The sequence below is a fragment of the Phasianus colchicus genome, chromosome 17 (assembly GCF_987193195.1).
Source record: "Phasianus colchicus chromosome 17, bPhaCol1.hap1.1, whole genome shotgun sequence".
NCBI classification, from domain to species: domain Eukaryota; kingdom Metazoa; phylum Chordata; class Aves; order Galliformes; family Phasianidae; genus Phasianus; species Phasianus colchicus.
Genome location: NC_143452.1, coordinates 13103251 through 13124367, shown reverse-complemented (window position 1 = coordinate 13124367; position 21117 = coordinate 13103251). Strand labels below are relative to the sequence as shown.

The following is a 21117-nucleotide window of genomic DNA, read 5'->3' as shown; positions in this document are numbered from 1 at the left end:
AAATAAACAAAAAAATTAATTTCACACTGCGAAATGCAGTCAGCATGAGCTAAATACTTTTTCCTCTAAGATCACACCACTCATCTCCAGCAATTCAAATCAACACCGACTTTCATAGGAAGTTGTTTAAAAGGGCAGCTGTATTATATCCTCATTCTACCACTGGTACTGATCTTAGTAAATGTCACTTATCAATAAAGAAAGTTTGCAGCCACAGACTCGTTCTCTCAGCACCATCTTTTCTTCCCTTAGCTGCCATTAACACTAAGTTCTCCTGTGGATTTTGTTAATAGCTTATAAGCAGTAATTACACATAGTCACTCAATAACCGCAACTGACCAACTTGCACCGATACATTTTCTCTGCAGAGATTTCCCTGTGTAGTGTACAGAAATGCACAGGTCAATTTTAAGAACAGAGATGCTTAATGTTAGTAGTCAGCTTTAGGACTTTATAGCTTGAGTATAATTACAAACAGAATTTTTGAAACTTTACTAGGCTTTGGGGAACACATGAAATGACTACCATTAGTTTATTGCTATTCGTGTGCTATAGTACTTTAAAGTAAGTTAGGCATTGGTAAAGTGCATTAAGGGAAAGTTTACTTTCTATAGTGTGCATCATTAAGTCTTGGCTGTCTCCTTTAACCCAAAGTCAAGAAGAGTAATCTGGAGGGGTGAAGCAATCACCCTATGGCCACACTAAGAAACTGCAGAATGGGGAGTTTTCCCCCAAAGCACAACTCTGTGGCTTTATGACTGACCTGCTTTCAGATTAACACAAAACACTGAAAGAATTCAAATAATGACAGCACTCTTCAACAGGATCAAGAAGAACAGAGTAGATGGGACTAATTAATGTTCCTGCGTGGCAAGTAAAGTTTCCCATAAAGTTTCCTATACACACACCTTGCAGCAGTAAACCATTTGCCACATTGCTATCACATTGCCCAATTCACCTAGGAGGAACCCTCAGCACTCCTCATTTCTCTCTCATGACCGGGCAACTCAGGAGCAACTACAGTCCATGAGCCATTTGGTCCAGAGCTGCCAAAGGCACCCACTTGCACTTGTGCACACCCACAACCCCCAGACAAAATCCTGATCCCCAGTACACAGAGCTCAGTGGACATTCCTCCTTGAATGTGCTTGGCTACAGCCAACAAACCACTTGCCAGTACAAACACTGCCTTGCATCAAAGCACCATTCCATTTGCTCTCAAGGAGAGGAAATCTACAGGAACTCCGTGAAGTTTCATTGTGACCATTCTTAAGGTCATACTCCACTCTTGTATCACTCAAACATGCCTTCAGGCAGTCATCAACACAGGAAAACAAGTAAAAAGTCTTGTACCATCCTAAGAGATTGCTCCTGCCAATGCCTGCAGATTAAGACCCTGTTGTCCACTGAGAACTTGCAGAGGGGATGAATTTGGCCAACAGAAGCAGCATTAGCCACTAAGCCTCACAGAAAATACTGTATAAATACATCATTCAACAACAAGCATCTTGATGTCATTCCAAAAAGACAGACTGACTGGACGAAGCAGTCGTTACGCATGAGCCTGAGCACCTGTGCCTCCGAGGTTCGAGGTGTAGCAACGTGAGCCTCTTGTTCATGTCTCTGTAAGTAGAATTATTACATAACCCTTGATGACTATACATAAAACAATTCCTTTTTTCTTTCTTTTTTAAGACTTCCACATCCACAGGCAGATGCTTCAGATAAAATTATCAGCAAGAGCCACTTTGTAACTGCAGCTGCTTTGATTGCATCTTGTCTTTAAACTGAACTCCCTTCCCCTAGTCACTGCACCGTCTGCATCAGTGTCAGATTCCTAAAATGATATTGTCTGATGAGAAGCAACCAAGAACATGTACACAGCTTCATGAGACTATTTCTGTCTCCGAGTCAGTGATCCTTGCTGTGACAAATACGGATATCACTCACGTATTGACATACTGGGCCTTTTTTCTACCAATCTCCTTCATAAATACACCTGACTTTTTGGTGTCTATGAAATCAACATCCTTTCCTGGCAAGTCCCTTTCCCACCAGAGACTGCAAACCCTTTCTGTTTTCTTTAAACCAACAGAATACAGCACTTGGACGAAGAATAAAAGCCTCTGACCTATCAGAAGGTGACTGCATGTGCAGCACTGCAGAAAGGATGCATTAAAAAAATAGCAGCGCAGGAGCTTTCAAAGTCCATACAGAAGTACCTAGGGCCAGATGCTCGACTTCTGTGAGCCAGCTTTGTTCTACCAGCTTTATCCACCTGGGTCTAACCTTTTGATTTTAAAGCATTAATAGCAACTGTCTGTCTGCTCTTCAGAAACTCCCTTTTATTAGAAAATTCAGAAACAGCCATTTGTAGCTGGAAGATGTTTTATAGCGTTTAATATAAACACTAGCAGCTTTGTGTAAGAAAAAGGGAGTCAGAGTAGAAAAATATGGAACATTTCAGATGCATTCTTTCAGATGGAACTGCAGAAAAGGAACTGCAACAAGGAAAAGTAGGAAGCTGCAGTGATTCAGATTTGAGCTGGCTAGGTCATGGACAAGGGTTTTCCTAGCAGGAGAAACAAAAGTAGTGAATTTAAAAAAATAAAAATGCAAAAAAGTCTTTTCCGATGGAAAGGTATTGAAATTTGACTAATGAAGCAGAAGAATCTGCTGTAAGAGCAGATCCAAAAGAAGTAGGATGACTTCGGTAGGTTTTCTTCCCCCTCCCTTTTTCATTAGGCTGAATTCTTTGTTTTTATTTTTTAGACTAAGCAAACACTGTTATATATCCCTGTCTCATTGTCTTCTGTCACCTGAGTAACACCTCTTTTACTGCTGCTAAAATGGCTACTCCAGTGCTAGGTCAGACCAATTATTTCTTAAATGGTTTGTATTCACCTGCACTTCAAATGTGTGGCTTTGAGAAACAAAATAACAGCACCTCATTCTCAGTCTGCTCCAAAGATCCATTATGCCAGCAACACATCAGTCTGCTCAATTAAAGAGCCAACGACTACAAAGCGACTGTATATCATTTGTATTACCTTTCTAGAGCCGACACTTTATTCACAAATATCTGACTCCAAGAGGTCCTTTTCTGCTTAGCTATGTGCTTTATCCTAGCTCATATTTGTGTTTAAAAAAAAAAAAATCAGCGATGTGCTTTAAGCAAAGACTTCTATATCCTGCTACAGCTATGGTTATTTCTTCACTGTAAGAGAACTTAGCCATTTTTTTGCAGCCTATTTCCCATAGATTTGTTAGCTGGGTTCTACACCCCATGAAATAACAGGCAGTCTGAAGGCACACCTTCAAAACATTTACAGGGATCCAACATTTAAACCAATGGTACTCTTCTGCCAGTAAACTTAATTCTTGTTCAGTTTCGTATGGCACACACACTGAAGAGTTTCAAGGAGTTATAGCTTCTTAATCTAGTAATGCTCACATCTTGTCGAGCACTGTCCTGGGGTTTAAGGACACATACAGCACTTTTCAGTAGTCCGTGGCTCCTCTAGGCTCAGACATCAGTTCCAGTCGATGTGCACAGCCAGTCCTGGCTACATTTGGGCTCTGCTCACCTGTCCTTCAGACCTGCTCCTCTGGCTGCTCTCCTTGCACACATCACTTGCCTGGAGATGACATTCAGGTGAATTTCTACGCCAGTATTGATGTGCAGGAGAGCAGCCCTCCAGCACACTGGGAGGAAAGACAGAGCCAGGCTCCTTAGCGAAGCACACAGAAGAAAAACAGACTGAAACTGAGAGTTTTCTGAATGGATACAAGGAAAACACTTTCCTCTGAGCGTAATTAAGCACAGGAACAGGCTGTCCAGAGAGGTCACAGAATCACAGAATCACAGAATCACAGAATGACCTGGGTTGGAGGGGACCTCAAGGATCATGTAGTTCCAACCCCCCTGCCTAGCAGGGCCACCAAACATACACCTTTACTACATCAGGTTGCCCAGAGCCTCGTCCAACCTGGTCTTGAACACCTCCAAGGACGGGGCATCCACAACATCCCTGGGCAGCCTGTTCCAGGACCTAACCACCCTCCTAGTAAAAAACTTCCCCCTAACATCCAACCTAAATCTTCCCTCTTTTAACTTAAAACCATTTCCCCGTGTCCTGCTATTATCAGCCCTTATGAAGAGTTTACTCCCCTCCTGGGAGTAAGTTCAATTCAGATATTGAAAGGCTGCAATGAGGTCGCCCCGCAACCTTCTCTTCTCCAGGCTGAACAAACCCAACTCCCTCAGCCTGTCCTCATAGGGGAGGTGCTCCAGCCCCCTGATCATCTTCGTGGCCCTCCTCTGGACCCTTTCCAAAATCTCCATGTCTTTTTTGTACTGAGGGCTCCACACCTGAACACAGTACTCCAGATGGGGCCTCACAAGAGCAGAGTAGAGAGGGACAATCACCTCCCTATCCCTGCTGACCACCCCTCTCCTGATGGAGCCCAGGATCCCATTTGCTTTCCGGGCTGCCAGAGCGCACTGCTGGCTCATGTTAAGTTTCTCATCTATCAGGACCCCTAGGTCTTTCTCTGCCGAGCTGCTCTCAAGGACAACTCCCCCCAGCCTGTACAGGTGCCTGGGGTTCTTCCGGCCCAAGTGCAAAACCTTGCACTTTGCCTTATTGAACCTCATTAGGTTCACCCGAGCCCAGCTTTCCAGCCTGTCAAGGTCCCTCTGAATGGCCTCCATTTCCTCCACCGTATCGACTGCACCACTCAGCTTGGTGTCATCAGCAAACTTGCTGAGGGTGCACTCCATTCCCTCATCGATGTCATTAATAAAGAGGTCGAGGCACCTCTGTCCCTGGAGGTTTTCACAGCCCCGCTGGGAGGAGCCCTGAGCGCTCCGCACTCCAAGCAGAGCCTCCCGAGGTCCCCTCCAGCCTGAGTGATATGGTGATAATAAGAAGCGATCATGAAATAAACCCAGCCGTTCCAGCATCATAGGTCTTTCTCACAGAAGCTTATTATGACTGCCAGAAAACTTCCAGGCAGCTTCTTGCTGAGCTAATTTAAAATAACAAGACAGAACCCTGAAATATGAGGTCTTATTCTCCACTCTTCCAGACTTCCACAGTAACTTGCTTGTATGACAAGTTTGTATAAAACGCTACAAGAAGAGAATTCTCTGCCTACCAGGTTAGTAGCAGAGCCACATATCCACTTGCCATTCATGGGGCCAAATATCTTTATAACTCATTTTCCTGCCCTACCCAGCCCCGTGCTGCCCAGGAAGGAGCAGATCAACCATTGGGTCCCATGAAACAGCAAAACCTTCGGGTCTTCTGCACAGCAGTGAGACGGGTGTTCCAAAACGTTCAGGATAACCCAGGTTGGCTTCCTTTTGAGATGTCATGAGGAGGTAAGCTCATTTCAAGGAAGTGTAAATTCTGCCTAGTGCAAAGAAAAATTACTTTGAATTAACTGGATAGATGTTATGAATAATCCACATTAAATTCTTAATTTTGGGTTACGATAGAAGACTTAATAGTGGTCAGATACCCACTGCTTATGCAATTAATTCTTAGCAAAGAAAATGAATGTGATATATAAAATATTTTAGAAATAATCTTTTCATAAAAAAACAATGGAAATTTGAAGACGGATTAAGATTTAGTGTCACAACAGATTATAGTGTGAACAGAATACATCCTTACAGAAATCTATTTAACTAGTGATATCCTAGAGGGAACAAACTATAGGGCTTTCTGACATGAAAAATGTGAATTTGCTCTTTGAGCATTTACTAGAGCTCACAACTGGCAGGAAATGAGGCATGAAATGTATTGTCAAACATACAGTGTTCAAAATATAATGCATTACTTTAAGTTGAGCACTGCTTTAGGGATGCTAACCTCAGACCCCCATCTATATTTTTAAAAAAGGATTAAAACATCAGCAACTATGTACATATATATATATATATGTATAAATATATATACAGGAATCATAACAAAAATGTTTGTTTGTTTTTTTTAAACATGTTTGGCTTGGAAGAATAGACTCCCATTTGTCACCTTTTCCTAAGGTAAACTAATAAATCAAAAACTCCACAGAAGTGCAGTACTGTGCACAGACCAACACACAATGTGGCAGAAGGGGCACAAAACTAACAGGAGACATGACGTGTACAAGTGCTCCACAGCTCATTGCTTTTGCACGATTTCAAACCCAAGAAATCAGAAAGGTGACACCTCCAGTTGTATGGGACAGCCTGACTCCCACACTCCTGTGTTGTGAGGCCGGCTCTAACAGGAAGAAGGAGGACACAGGGACCCACAGCCATAGAAGATTTCAGCTGAGGTCTCCCATGTAACTCTCTCTTATGTGATATTGGAAACATATCAGAATAAAATGGCTGAAGAGTAACTCGGGACCAGAACACAAGTAGGAACATCATCCCTTAATAAAGCTTATTATCAAGGTCCTTCCCCTGCTATGGCCAGACATACCATTGTATGAAACAGAAACTTAATTTCTGTCTATTAAGGCCCTGAACTAGCAGCAAGATGTAAACACCCACAGCGTAGGTTCCTGTGTAACACAGCCCCCCTAGTGCTTTAAGAGCCTCAGAAGCAAGTGAGGGACTGCCCAGCTGACACAGGCTCCAGGAAAAATGAGTTTTACTCTCATTTTACAGCCAAAATGGAGAATGTAAAAATGCATTTACTAAGATGACCCTTTTCCGATCTCTAGATAATGCAGTTAGTTAACTAACCAGACTGTCACCAAATCCTTTCTTAAAATACTTTTTTTTTTCCTTTAAAGTGTGTCACATGGAAATACGGAATGAAATTAAAAGACAATGAAAGAGGAAAAAAAGACTATTTCAATATAAAATATCTTTTTGCTTTGATCACAGTAGACATCAGCTGTACAGAAGTGATTTAACTATAAAAGAAAATGATTGCAGATATCTTGCTGGATAATGGTAGGATTGTACAGAATAAGAGACTGTTTACTAAGCTGTTTGGGAGAGGGATTTGTTTTCTTAAACTTTGCTTTTTTAATTTTTTTTCCTCACCATAATACTCCATTGGACACAACATTCAAACGATGATAGGAATAGACTTATTTCTTGACCTTTTGAGTTTCGCAGTGAAATAGGCTGTAAAGCATCACAGTTTTCAGCATTGGGAAAGAAATCAAGGCTAACAATGGTTAAGCCATTTATTTCTGCTTAGTCCTTAATGGCAGGGAATCTGCTTTATTTCTGCTGTACATCCACTAGAACTGGCAGAATTATGGCAAGGACAGATATGGCCCATTTTCTTTAAGTCAGTGTCATTCATTTCTACCAAAAAGAGGCAAGAGGAATTAATGGTTCTCGCTCATCCTTCATGCTTTGATTCTTTAAGTTATTGAGCACTTTCTATTCCTGTATGATTGAAAGTGAGCTGATAGACGCAGACACTTATCAGAAGCAAATCCCAGGACAGACGAGGGGGCATATTCTCATCTCAGTGCCGGATCACTTTGCTGAAATTAGCAGCGACTTCTCCCTATCAAAAACCAAAGCACTTCCACGCCGTGTGACAAACCGGGCCAGATGAGAATGCAGCAGCAGCAGCAGATCCACGCAGCCCCGCCGTGCTGGGATGTCACGGCCGGACGGCGTGGGTCCATGGGCACACTTGGAAACCTGCACTCCTTGGTCCTGGCTCAGTGTCAGTGGTTTTCGTGTGCAATTTATAGGTCTCCATTATGAATCTGTGAATCCATCAGTGTTAAAGATTTAATCTTTCACCATTACATCAGTGAGATCGAGGTCTAGGAATGAATATGGGCTTTAGAGAAAATCTTATGTGCTGGGGGACTGTTGAGAAGGGACATAAAAAAGACTCAGAGTATAACAATTTACTGTGTAAGGTAATATAGTTTTTTTCCCTTCTTAATAAAAAACGTAAGGGCTTTTTCTTATTTTCCTATACATAGGCTAGTGAAAACAAGTAAAACCCAAGTCTATCATAAGCACTGCAATTCATTGATTAGGTAAATAAATTAATGGGAAGTCAGTCCTTACATAAAGCAGTACATTTAGCGTGGTGATGCCCTTTAAATGTCTAACCTTTTAGCCACATGTACAATGAGTGCATTTGACAGTTTTATTAGTTGAATAGTTGTCCATTTATGAGTCCCATCACATTAAGAATGGGGTTTCTGTACTTCTGCCAACGTGCTAGGAGAGGAAACTTGTCTCTTGTGTTTTCTCTTCTTAGAAAAAATGTCAGGCTAAAAAGACAGGTCCAAACAGTTACTAGCCATCTTGGCAAACATGCTACTATTGTTTATAAACCCATAAAGTCATTATTGTTTTGGGATGGTTTCTGTTACCTTACTTTTTATAACAGACAAGTGACTTTCAACGTGTGAAGAAAATCTAATAAAATATAAATACAAACCATTTGCCTGTTTTTTCATCTTTTACTCCAAGCACAGATTATACTAACAAAGCAAAATAAAACTCTGTAAAACATAACTAACCCTGTAGTGTGTGGTACCAGCCAAAAATGCTCTATGTGTTTGTTAAGTTTTAATTTATAAAGCGCCTGCATTATCTTATCTATGTTATGAAAAGCACTGTACATGACTTGTTGCCCCAGTGCAGCAAAGCACAAGCATATGTGTAGCTGTAGGCATGCAAACAATGTCATTGTGTCAACTTTAACCAACGCATTTCCCAGTAATCTTTTCCTCAGGCAAAAAGGAAGAACAGAAACTTTGCAACCAAGATGTGCCTTTGTGACTAAAGCAGGTCTGCATGACCCAATGCAAGAGCATTTCTCCTCCAACGACCATGCAGTCAGAAGATTCTGCCACTTGTCCAACACCACTGCAGCCTAAGGAATCTTTCCTTGAATGAAACCTGAAGGAATATCAGAGTAATGTTGTCTAGAGACCAGCCAAATAGCTCCCCCAAAACCTGAGAGCCAGACACATGAATACTTCAGGTCTACCTGGCTTTGCAGCAGAAAACATTTTCACTGTGGATACAGAACTTTCCAATTCCAGACACCTGCTCCAACTGCCCATCCTGCCTTTGGACCCATCACCCCTTTTTGAGAACAGAGGCATACTCAGTTTTGGTGCCATACTTAGATTATCTTTAATTTAGCAGGAAACATTTTTGAATACTAAAACCAAGAGACAATATTGAACAAAAAACCAGCTCGTGTTCCCAGAAAACATACTTTAAAGCCGAGTATTTTCCCCTTGCAAAAAAGGGCACTCAGATCTTTTGACGTCTACTGTCACTGTCTAACAGGCCAATGGATGGCAATCTACACCAGTGGCACCGCACACGTGCTCTGAAGCGAGGACTAGAGGTGGACATCACACTCCTACTATTTGTATTCAGATTAAGGAAAGCCTTGAATACAACTCTCTTCAGTCTGCTTGTGTTATTTTATCTGGCAAAGCCCATACAGAAATTAATAATAGCTTTCCCATCTGCAAATAAAAGTAAGCTAGTTTAAATTTTTGGCAGTGAACTGGCATTTTGTCATTTAATCATTTCACATCATTACACTGCAATATGCAATGTAATGATATGACACTCCTAAGTGACAAACACTGGGTACCTCCTGTACTGGAAGAAATAATGTAATAGGAAAGAAATTATATACTTAAGGCTTCACTCCCACAAATTGGGATTAAGATACAGAATAGTTGCAAGGAGAAGAGAGAGAGTCTTGCCTACAGTTAATTGAGCTAACCGTTAAGCACACATCAACTTTACATCTAGAAATATCAACCACAGCTCAGTTCTGATAAGGGTCAAGGATCCTAAAGTCATGCCAAAGCACTCATGAATTGAAGTGCTAGGAGGGACAATACCCAACACTTCCCTGGGTCAGCCCATGCACGAAGAAAAGCCAAAATATCCTTATCTCTCTGGCCCATTTGATTATGAGGATATATTAACCTTTAAGTATTTTGGAGAAATGCCTCCAGAGATCATCTGCCAAAGCCTGATTTGATTGTCTGATGTGGTGACAAATAGGGTAAAGGTAGGTAGGAATCCAAAGCCACAAGGCAACACTTCCAATTGCACATTGCAAGCAAGCCCTGGAGCATTTTCAAAGCACCTCCTAAATGTCTCAGGCCTTCAAGGACCTCCAAGATTCTAATAATTATTCTTTCCCACCATTTCTCGCTCTTAACAATTCAGCTCACATAAGAGGCCAGTGAGAAAGCAGCCTAAAAAAAATGTCACCAATGTGCTGACAGCCGCTCACCTGCTGCACATCCATCTCTCAGTGCGCCCTCCTTGAGCCCTGGGAGGTTCACAGCAAGGTGAAGGTACCACCACAATGCCTACTATAAAAATGGGGTCATGGAACGGTAGGGAAAAAAAACCACCACCACAAATAATCCTCTTTGGATTTACAATTTTATCTGTGTGAGGGAGATCTTTTCATCCTAACCAGATGCTGCAAGCTCCGGCCTGTGGCTGTGACTATTGGTACCTGAGCACAGCAACCAAATTCCTGCAGGCAGCAGAGGATCCTGGGCAGGCGGAGGGCTGGCAGGGAAGTGTGCACGGAGCTATGCTGGAGACTTGGATACGAGCAGTCCTTGAGATGACCACAATAAATGCAACAGAGAGATCCGAACGGGGACATCTCAGACCCGGCTGATCCAGGCTTAGGTGCAAACAACTTTCTGCCTCCCCTTCCAGCTGCCTTCGCCGTTCACAGCACTCCATGTCTGTCAGAAGACTTGAGAAGCAATGAGAGAGACAATAAAATTCTGAAGTGAAGAGCTCTTTAAATATTAGCTCAGCTGGTATTATCATACATTTTTCCAAGTTCAAACATGATAAAGTGATTTGAGAGTTTGCCAACTCCATATTCAGGGGAAACATGCAGAGAGGAGAAATGTTGATATCTTTGATGTAAGTTTTTCTTTTCTTTCTCTTTCTGTTTACTTTAAACAACATTCTCCTTAACTCATTTCAGAAGCTATCAGAAAATACTGCAAATTACACAACAGCTTTAGCAGCACAAAGTTGCAGGTGGCAAGATATTTATTTACCAAGAGAAGCTATCCATGAATGGACGAGTTATCCCAAAGCAATGGTTATTTTCTTTGCCATTTTATTCACAGAAAAAGCCCTATTGAATTTCTGCTATTCAATCATTTATTATGCAGTGGCTGAGAGCTGGCTTTTACATTCTTCCCCACGTCAGTAAGAAGAAACAATCCTTAAAAACAAATTCCTGAAATGACAATGAACTTAAGGTTCCCACTATTTAATAAGCAGCCCCAAACATCTCCCTCCCTCGCTGTCACAGACGCGTGCAGCAAAAAATACTGCAAAAAGAAGGGGAAAAAAGAAAAAAGAAAAGAGGAAGGCTCTGGCATTTAGGGCACTTCTGAGGTGCCTTGACTTGGATGTGCATTTCCCCAGTGCAGGCTGAGGTTCGGAGGGCCTAGAACAGTCTAGCCTTTCCAGAAGTAAAGGCACCACTGTAAAGGGGCCGTGATAAGATGAGCCCCAGCCCACAGGCAGCCCTTCTCACACGTGAAGTGAGCACACTGCTCTATTTTGCACAGCTTATTCTAGCATACATTGCAAGGCTGAGTAATTGATTTGAAGACAAGGTGCTTCAGGTTGAGACCAGCCCATCTCCATTCCACCTCCTTCCTGCGCCCCATAAAGCTGGATGGCCTGCTGAAAACCTACATGAATGCACAACAGTTCAGAGGGATATAATAATATAACTAAGTTTAGTTAATCCTCTTTCAGAATACCATAGGAAAAAAAAAAAAAGCAATATTCATTACACTTGGCAAAAGCAAGAATGGTAAGCGGGAGCCAAAGGAGTCTCGAATGCTTACTTATTTCCTTGTCTTCTTTAAAGCTTTTTTTTTTTTTTTTTTTTTTTTTTTTAAGTTTTTTTCTTTTTTTTTCCTTGAATCCTTCTGCACTGGCATGTTCACTAAATGCAAAGACAGAAGGTAATTATATATCATGACTCATTAGCAGAGAAAAGAAAAGTGGGAGCAAAAGCAATAGGTGGGTGGGGGTAAATTTACCATCTAATGATTTAAAATTTGGGACTCCAGCTCTCAGGGGAGAAAAGGGAAGGAATTCAGTCACTCCGTCTGTGAAATTCTAGGACACTAAGGGTCTACTAAAATCATTTCATCACAGCATCATTAGACCATCCCAAGGAAACTAGTTATATTATCTGATGGCATCTTAGTTCTTTTCTGGCACCCTGAAAAAGAATGGTCAAATTGAACAAAGGAAAAACAAAAAGCTTTGAGGAAGGAAAGCAGAGAAGTCTTAGAAAAAGAAAAAAACCCACAAAACCATTGAGCTATGGCATAAAAATCCAAGGCCCAGTTTCAGCCTCTGGCACTGACCATACAGCCCCACGCCTGTCCTTCTTTGCCAGCTGTAATGCCAGTGTGGCCTTTTCCTGCTCGTCCTCACAAGACCAGAAATAAATCAGGAGTTATGTTTTAACATGTTCCTTCTATACTACTGAACAAAGGAGTCCACTAAACTGTAAAGCAAATAACATCAATAATTCAAAAAAGGGAAGTGAAATACATGGAAAGCCAGAAAATCTTCATTTCATCCACAGTCATTTCGCACAAACTTCTCCCTTTAATAGCCACTGTGTTCTATAATCATTAAAACTGTTTAGCTAGATCCTTTTAAAAAGATATTTTTCTTTTGGCTGTATCACAGCAAAGGATACTCTGCTTACCCTCTTCGAATTTTAAAATGTGGACTTAAAGACCCAAGAGAACAGAATAAATTTTCTGCTATTTTAAAGAATTAGAATGTGTTGGAGAAAGACAGTGCTTGGCTGGGAGCTGGTTTATTAAAAGGATGTTGTAGCTAGAGAGTGGAAAAAATAGGACAAAGCATCCAGTGGGAGCCATTGTTCTCCTTAGGGCAGGCAGCAGAACTAGAGATTTACTCTGGGAGGAAATTCAGACTAGTTCAAGCCTACTGCAGGAGATAAAAACTCACCTATCCATCAAGTAGCAGATCCATCCTGTACAGCTGCATCTTCCTATTCAGCTGGTAGAACTGAAGCTCAGCACAGCTTAGCAGCAAATTTGCCATCAAAAGGGAAGAATTACTGACAACACCTGGGTGAGAGCAAGCAGAGGCTGCTGTTTTGCTCAGCACACCAGGCTTTTACACAAGAAGCTTCTGAAGACAGAAAAACAAAGGTGTGGCAGAAAAAGGCCAACTCTCTCCTGGTCCCTCCCATGGATGGGCTGAGAGGGGCTCACACATCATCAGCCATGGCCTGCACAGAACCATTACTCAGCTGAACGATTTCAAGTGCTCAGCCACAGTGCTCATCTACCAACTTGTATGCAGCTTACTGGCCTCAGCAGGAGCTAAGAACAGCATGTGCAACTCACCAAGCAATGGCAAAGCAGATAAAATCCACTCACAATTAGCCAGAATTTTCTGGCTAATAATAATGTCTGAGTTCTGGTTTAAAACAGTGGAAAAAGTTTGCTTATAGCTATCTGGTTTAGATATAAACCTCTTTTCTATGAGATTTTTAATTTCATTACAGCAAAATCAAGACAAGTGGGACAGCAAGTATCAAACAGATGAAAAGAAGGCTTTGTATAAAAATGTAAAGGTTTAAGTGTGTTTTCCAGCTACAGATGTTATCTACAGTTACCCCAACTCCTTTAAAAATATCATCCTAAATCCTTACTAACCTCAACTCAGACAGTTGAGCTTTGCTCCAAGTCAGTCCCCAGATGACGCTGCAGAGAGCATCAATGCTCACACACACCTCGTGGGGTGGGAATCCACTCAGGCAGCAATAGTAATAGTAAAGCAACTGCTTGCAGCAGAAATCTGCAAAGTCCTCTTTTTCCCGCCTGGCACCAATTGTCTTGCATTGCTTTCTTTAGATGAGATCAATACCAGTCCCCTAATTTAGAATCCACAATATAAAAGCACAACTTAAAGGGTGAGCTTCAAACAGTCAAAACATTACTGTCCTTAGAATGGGGCATAAGAGCCTCAATGACTTCAATAAAACAAGTCAGGGTTTCTGTTCACACTGTGACTTCCAGAATATTGGTTTCTCTCATTATCTCACACTTGTAAACATTCTGCACATTAAGTCACAGCAGATTAAATGCTATGATTTCTGTGCTCACACAGACAAACCCAAAATTACAAACCTATATATATATATAAGCCCTCTGGCTAATGTAAGCATTTAGCTCTTGCAAACTTAATTAAAAGAAAAGAACAAGTAACCTCTTGAGCAGAAAATAGGGAGCAGAAGCCAGTGCCTGTGACCCTTCGGCCCAAGTGTCTTTGTTATTACAATACAAAATACATTAACTGCATTTTGGAAGCCCTAGCAATTTTCAGCTTTAATGCAACCCAAGTCTGCATCAGGTTCAGTCACAGCATAACCAGCACTGCAATCCTCTCCAATTTAATACCAATAATCCCACATAGGAAAGAAATCATAACTCTTAACTATTATTTGCAATGACATCCGCCTTTTAACTTTAAGCAGCGTTCTTTAAACATTCTAAACTTTTCCTATTTCTTCCTTGTGCCTTGATATGAATTTGCCTGTCACCGCAGGCTGTACACAAAGAGAGACACAGACACCGAGCACAAAGATATCAGGAAGTGGTTTTCCTAGCAACAGTAATCATCTGAGAGATCCCAGAACATCCTTCCTATTCATGCAGCATTTTGTGTTTTGAATAGTGCTGACAGGTGAAGTGGATTCATAGTATTTAATACAAAAAATATTGCTGTGGATGGGTATGGCACAAAAGCAAAAATATCCACACTATTCATGAACAGATGAATTCACTGTTTTCATAATGTTCCAGATTATTCACTAAGGCACAATTTCAAAAGCAAAGACTTTCACCTTCCCACAGAATGAATAATCCAGTGTGCTCTGCTGAAGCAGAGTCACCAGGTGCTTTTCCAACAGTGATTCTGCATCTCCAAATCCCACTCACCCCACCTATCAATAACCACATTTTTCCACCCATCCAGCGCTGGGGTTTTCCATCTCATTCCTTAAGGACAAAGTGCGTACCTGTCAGTGACTGCAGGGAGGCCTTTGCTCCAAACAAGCCAGTTTTCATTCTCACGTGCCAGGCGCAGACAGCAAGGCTGAACTTGTTTTCCAGAAAGTCCTCTGTCATGCAGGTGGGCTCTCATGTGCCGGTTCCACTGCCGACACGACGCTGGATGTGGTCCTGTGCTGCAGTCCTTGGTGGGAGCTGAGGCACACAGAAGGGACGGGCATTAGAGGTGATCCGTTCTGCAAAGACAAGGCATGAGAGACTCAAAATTCTTGCTGCTCTGTAGGGCCTGTCAGATCCCATAAAACAAAGTTGCTGAAATGATTGTGAGCCCACTTTCCCGAGGAAGTTTAACAGAGATGAAGTTTTTTTAGGTTCTTTAGTTTTGCCCTCAAATTTTTCCAAAGTTTAAGATCTGATTCCTTATCTGCTGCCTGTTGAAAACACAAAACTTTACTTTTCTTCCTGGGGCACACCTCAGTTGTTCCCTTGCCTTTCCTTTCCTGCACTAAACACACCTTCCAGAGACGTCTCTCTGTGAACCTATGGACTCAACAGGAGCATCGTAGCCTCCCCGCACAACCTTCTCAAGCAGTCACTGACTTATTATCTACAGTGCTCTAAATCTGACTTTTTTTTTTCCCCTGAAGGTCTTTTCAGTTTTTTGTTTAGAAAGTATTATTGCCATTCTCTTAAGAAAGTTCTCTAGTCTCTTCCAACACCTACCTAGGTTTTATTCTGCCTTTAACTTTCTCTGCATTTTGAGTCTTTTAGTTGTCAGTGCATTAAGCCATTTCCTTCCTTCCTACCTACACCTGTATAATGGAAATGTCATCAAATCCTTGGCTACAAGCGTGCTGGAGGATGGGACTTATTACCTGGACAATTTGTTACTGGTTCACATTTTTATGCGTTGAAAGCAATAAAAAATAAATTGAAAGGGATACATTCAGAACAGATGTGAACAGGTATAACTCACGGGAGATTCAGAGAAAATTAAATAGTGACAAACAGTGGTGTAAATTACAATGCCAGGTTTAAGCTGATTTTAAAGGGACACCAGCAAGTTGGCTTTCCTGGATGTGGCATTTAGAGAGCTCAGCTGAGCTGCAGTTGAAATATGCAGGGTATGGATTGTAAGTGCGTGTGATAAGAGAACTACTAATATGAAGCTGTAAGATAGCAGAAGATTATTCAGCTTCCTTCTGCTCTCTAGAGCCTTTATGTTGAATATACTCTCTCCATTTGCCCTCTATCTTCTGTAGTCATTTAAATTGATGCAAAGTGGTGATAAAGTGCAACTGTTCCAGTAAAACTTGCATACTTGCTTTGTGCAACTGTTAATCCTCATGCATGACATGTTGCACATCCTAGAGCATGATATAAAAACACCAGCTTCTAACTTCCTCTTGATAGACACTTGTCTCCTTTACCCTTTAAAAAGTGCCTTCAGTTTTCGGATAAAGATTTTGAAAATGCATCCCATTAAAAGTTACACTAAAATTCTGAGTCACAAGTATCTTATAACATTCTAGAAACATTCATTGATATTTAAAAAGAACAAAATCCTTCACTGGCTTCAGAAATGCCAAGGAAAGTAATGCTATATTCTAACCAAATCTGCTCCCCGCAACTTGCAAACAGCTTGAGTATCTGTAACGAGCTAAAATAAATCTTTAGATTGAACACTAATTAAGTTGAGTTGCTTGTCTCCGGTTACAAATCTGAGTTTCACGCATTACCTAGTCTCCAGGAACTGTCCCATAGACTTACTTGTTTATTTTTATAAAGGTAGTATTGAGCAGCTTCATTTTCAAGGACAAGACAGACAGATACAGACAGATACAGGCAGCCAAGTTCAGTACTGCCCCAAACATGCTCCCCTCCCATCCACCTGCCATGGCCTTGATACAGTGAGGTAAAGCATTCGGGAATCAGAGCTCCACTGAAACTCTGAACAACCAAACCATCCAATGCTGCTCACTGAAAGCTATCTCTTTGCTTACAAGCAGGACATAACATTATATGCTGTACTTTTATGAGATTGAAGCTAATTTGAAACAATTTTCTAGTAACACCAGCAATAAAAGCTTACGGGAAAACCCTGTTCCGTACCCTCTGGCTACTGACACAACACTGCTGATATACAAATCAAAACTGATGGCCCTGGTAACAGATTCTCCTGACACAGTGACATTTAAACCAAGAAAAAAGCTACCTGTGCTAAAGACAGAACCACCTTAGTCCAGGTTGTGGGGATATCGACAGAAGCTGGGAACAGGAGGAGACAGAGCATCCACCATGAAAAAGGCACAGACCTTAACATGCAAATAGGAAAGATTTAGGAGGTGTGAAGAGAATAGAGACTGAAGCACCACAATACCAGTAACAGGGTATTTCAGCACTCATTTAATTTAGTGTTAAGTTCCTGAGGTACTGGACTGGAACTTTGGTTGCCTTACACAAGTTCCCAGCTTTGCCACAGATATTCTGCACACAGCAAAGCACCCTGTTCTGTTTTCCCCTTCTTTTCAGGCAGTAAGTCCTACACGACACCTGCATGCCTTTACTGCCACATTCACGTGTCAGATTGAAGCTGGGTCACTCAAAAATCATTGGGGTTTCACTCCATAAATAGCCTGGGTCTCACTTAGAAATGGAACACTGCCACACAGCATACTTCTAAAAATTCTATTAGCTCCTGGAGGTCTAATGGAGTACAAATGACTAAGGGCAGCAATATGCATTCACAAGCCAACCTCATCGAATAGAATGTATCTGTTAAATAGAAAGCAGCAGGTTCTGCTGCACACGACATCATCTTCCATTTTCACAGGAGTCCACTTCCTCAGCAGATACAGCCCTGTCTCAAGTGCATCTACCTCATTACCTATGTTCAGAGCTTCAGAGAAATAAAAGGCTGATATTCCTAGCATAAAGCAAATGGAGAGAAAAAAAATCAGCTGTATGAACTTGGAAGCAAGCTCCACTGGCACCATTGCTTTCAGCAAGATGCTATCTGACATCTTTTGGCTGAACAAGTCCCTTTTGTGGGGAGGATTGTACAGCAAATATTTCTGAGTAGCATAATGTTTGTTGGATATTGCTCTGTTAGGGCAGCTTGTGTTTTCACTCTATTCTGCTTTTGTATGCGAGGGTGTGGAATTTGTTAATCTAAATAAAACTCAAAATAGACAGCATGGTTTAAAGAGCTGCTGACGCCTGGTGGGAAATTTTGAAAGAGTTCTCTGTTAAAAAGCAATCCTCTGCACGAGCTTATCTCCAAGCTTTGCTTCCCTCAGTCTGCTGCCAGGGAGGTTTCCAAGAACTGGATCTAGCTGTTTAATGGGAGCACTGCACTTTTGGTGCAATGTGAGCCATTAACTTTGCTTTTCAAGTGTTTATATGCATTCTGCTACTGACCTGTCACTGCACAAACCTCTGCTTCAGAGAAGTGGACTGAGATGAAAGGATGAAAGTGTACTTGCATTCTGAATTGTGATTAGTTGTTCCTCAAGCTGCATATGGACAGCTAATTAGTTTTGTTCTCAGACAGCATTTCTGTTCAAAACCCCACATCAAGTATCTGCTCTGGACACCTCTTCCTCAGACACTTCACCAGAGTCCAGCAGAGCTGCTCTCCTCCTTTTTGGAGGCTTGGGCATGCACCACTTCCCCCTTGTACTGCTTAGGAGGGACAGGCTCAGCTTCCTTCTGCTGAGAGATGATTTTTCCTTTTGTGAATAGAGTTCGTTACCTCAACAGATATACAAGAGTTCTTCCCCCACTGCAATGATCTCTTTCCATGCAATCTTCAGCTAATTTAAAGTAGGTTTATCTTTACCTACTTATTTCTTGTTGTCACACAAATTCCCTCTTGCTTCAACTTTGCCTTCAGGTGAGACAAACTGAGTCTTATGCAATAGGTCTCTCCAGAAATCAATCTGTATGAATGGGGAGGCACCCAGAACTGTCTCATGTCCTCTGCAATAGGCATTAACTATGCAATAACCTTGTCTTCATTAAACTTAAAGCAATTCCATTCTAGATATCCGGTTTTAAGTTAAAATTTCGGTTTTTGAACAAACATCCAACCCAACTTCCACCCGTTATCAAAATCTGGAAACAAAACCCAACATTAGAAGACCTTCACCAGCATTCATGAGGAAGCTCATATCACAGCAGCTGAGTTCTACAGAGATGTAGACTTTCAGAAATTCTTTAGATGATCAAGTTCTGAGTTTAACTGAACTTTTCTGGTTAATTTAACAGTGTACAACTCATTTTTTTCCTCATTGTGACTTCCCTTTACAGAAAAAAAGTGTTAACAAGTCATACTGTAATAAAGGGATCTGACTAGCATGAGAAATGGGTCCTATCAGACATTCAGGTAAGAGGCTCTTCATTCCAAGCATGCAGTGCGTGGGTAAGCTTGGGGGAAAATAAACTATCAAGAATTGCCTGAATCACTACAGGAAAGCCCACAATTTTGTGTCTGACCATTTGTCTTGACGTGGAGCTCAAAATAATGCTAAGGAAACCACAATGCAATTCATTTACTCATTAAAGGGTGAACGCAAATGAGAGAACTTTAGAATTTTTTCTTTCTAAATTTGAATGCACCAACCCACACTGGTTCTTGGACGAACTGCAGATGCCTCTCCATCACTCATCCCCAGAGGAGACAGACCTACCAAGAATTATTTGGCAAGTATTAAAGATAAATCACAGCACAGATCACTGCAGTCATGAACCCATTGTGAATGGAGTTTTTTAATGTTTATTTCCAGCAGGCAGAGCTGAGAAGGAAAAAAGGATGAATGTAGGGAGAGGTGAGGTGCTTAAGGACAGACATCTTTGTTGAGTATTGCACTTTTTATGGGTAAGTGAACGGACAAATAGCAGCTCCTGATAACGCTGAGTGTCATGGTTTTATGGTTTTCCCTTGGTATTCCACATCATTTAAGGACAGCTGGAAGACTGGGATATTCTGTTTTTGTTTACTTTTTAAAACCAAAAGGAAACATTGAGGCAGAAAATCTCACAGAAGTAGCTAAACTGCTTTAGATGTCATCCACAGCACAGGACAATCTACCAAGTGCACAGACTGCTGGTTTCACATCCATCTCCTTCCTTCTCACACACTTCATTCTGGTCTACCCCAAAGTAGAGTCATGAGATTCCATAAGAGATCCGGTTCTGAGAGCCATTGCCATCTGAACACCCCCCTGTTTTCACACTGGGGGAAAAGACATTTAGATCACCTGTATTAAGTGTGCACAAAATTCCACTGCTGTCTGTGACACTGTGTGGTCTGAATTAAGGCCTTGGGGCCAATTTTCAACTCATTCATTCCTTCTTTATACACTCAGCTGAGGCTAGTGAACTATTAGACTCAAATCAGTGTGAGGGCAGACTCGGTCCAAAAATGTGAATTTTATAGGCAGGTCTATGTGAGAAGCAAATGCTGTCACTATGAAAGGCTGCCCTGCCACCCACCAGATCTCAATTCCTTTCAGCTCTTCAGTCATACACCTCATTGCCATCATAAAAACAGATCGAGAGCGCTCTGAAGCTGATTGCCAGAGCTGCCACTGTGAGAGCTTCCTTCAGTAGAAAGGATTAGAGTGTCCTGAAAATGTCAATCAGATATCAAAGATACATGAAGATTGAAAAATAAAATGTACAATTTATAAAAATAAGTCTTTGGGAGATGCACATTACTCTGAAAAATGTAAGAGAAATGTCACCCAAACAAACACATCCTCTGCTGTCCAACTTTAAATCGTCCACCGATAAAACTCTCAAACACTGCACCCAATACAGCAAATAAAGCAGCTAAATCCTCACTATTATCCAATTTCCATTTATATGACTAAGTGTCTCCTACAGCTGAGGCACTTCAGCTGATATCAGCTCATATACCTCCCACTGACCAGGTGCCCCACATGTCAATGAACAGACAGGACTATTGGGACTGTCACAACCAAGGACATCCTGCTCTTCTTGGAACATCCTGCATCAACCACC

At 41.5% G+C, this 21117-nt stretch overlaps 1 long non-coding RNA gene across 2 annotated transcripts in view; it reads right to left on the bottom strand.

Annotated features, from left to right (window-relative positions):
- LOC149915648 (uncharacterized) overlaps positions 1 to 21117 on the bottom strand; it is a 220976-nt gene that overhangs the window by 170212 nt on the left and 29647 nt on the right. For both annotated transcript variants that reach the window (XR_016471971.1, XR_016471972.1), the window contains exon 2: positions 15099 to 15326. This is a non-coding gene — a long non-coding RNA (uncharacterized LOC149915648). The remainder of the gene's footprint in view (positions 1 to 15098; positions 15327 to 21117) is intronic.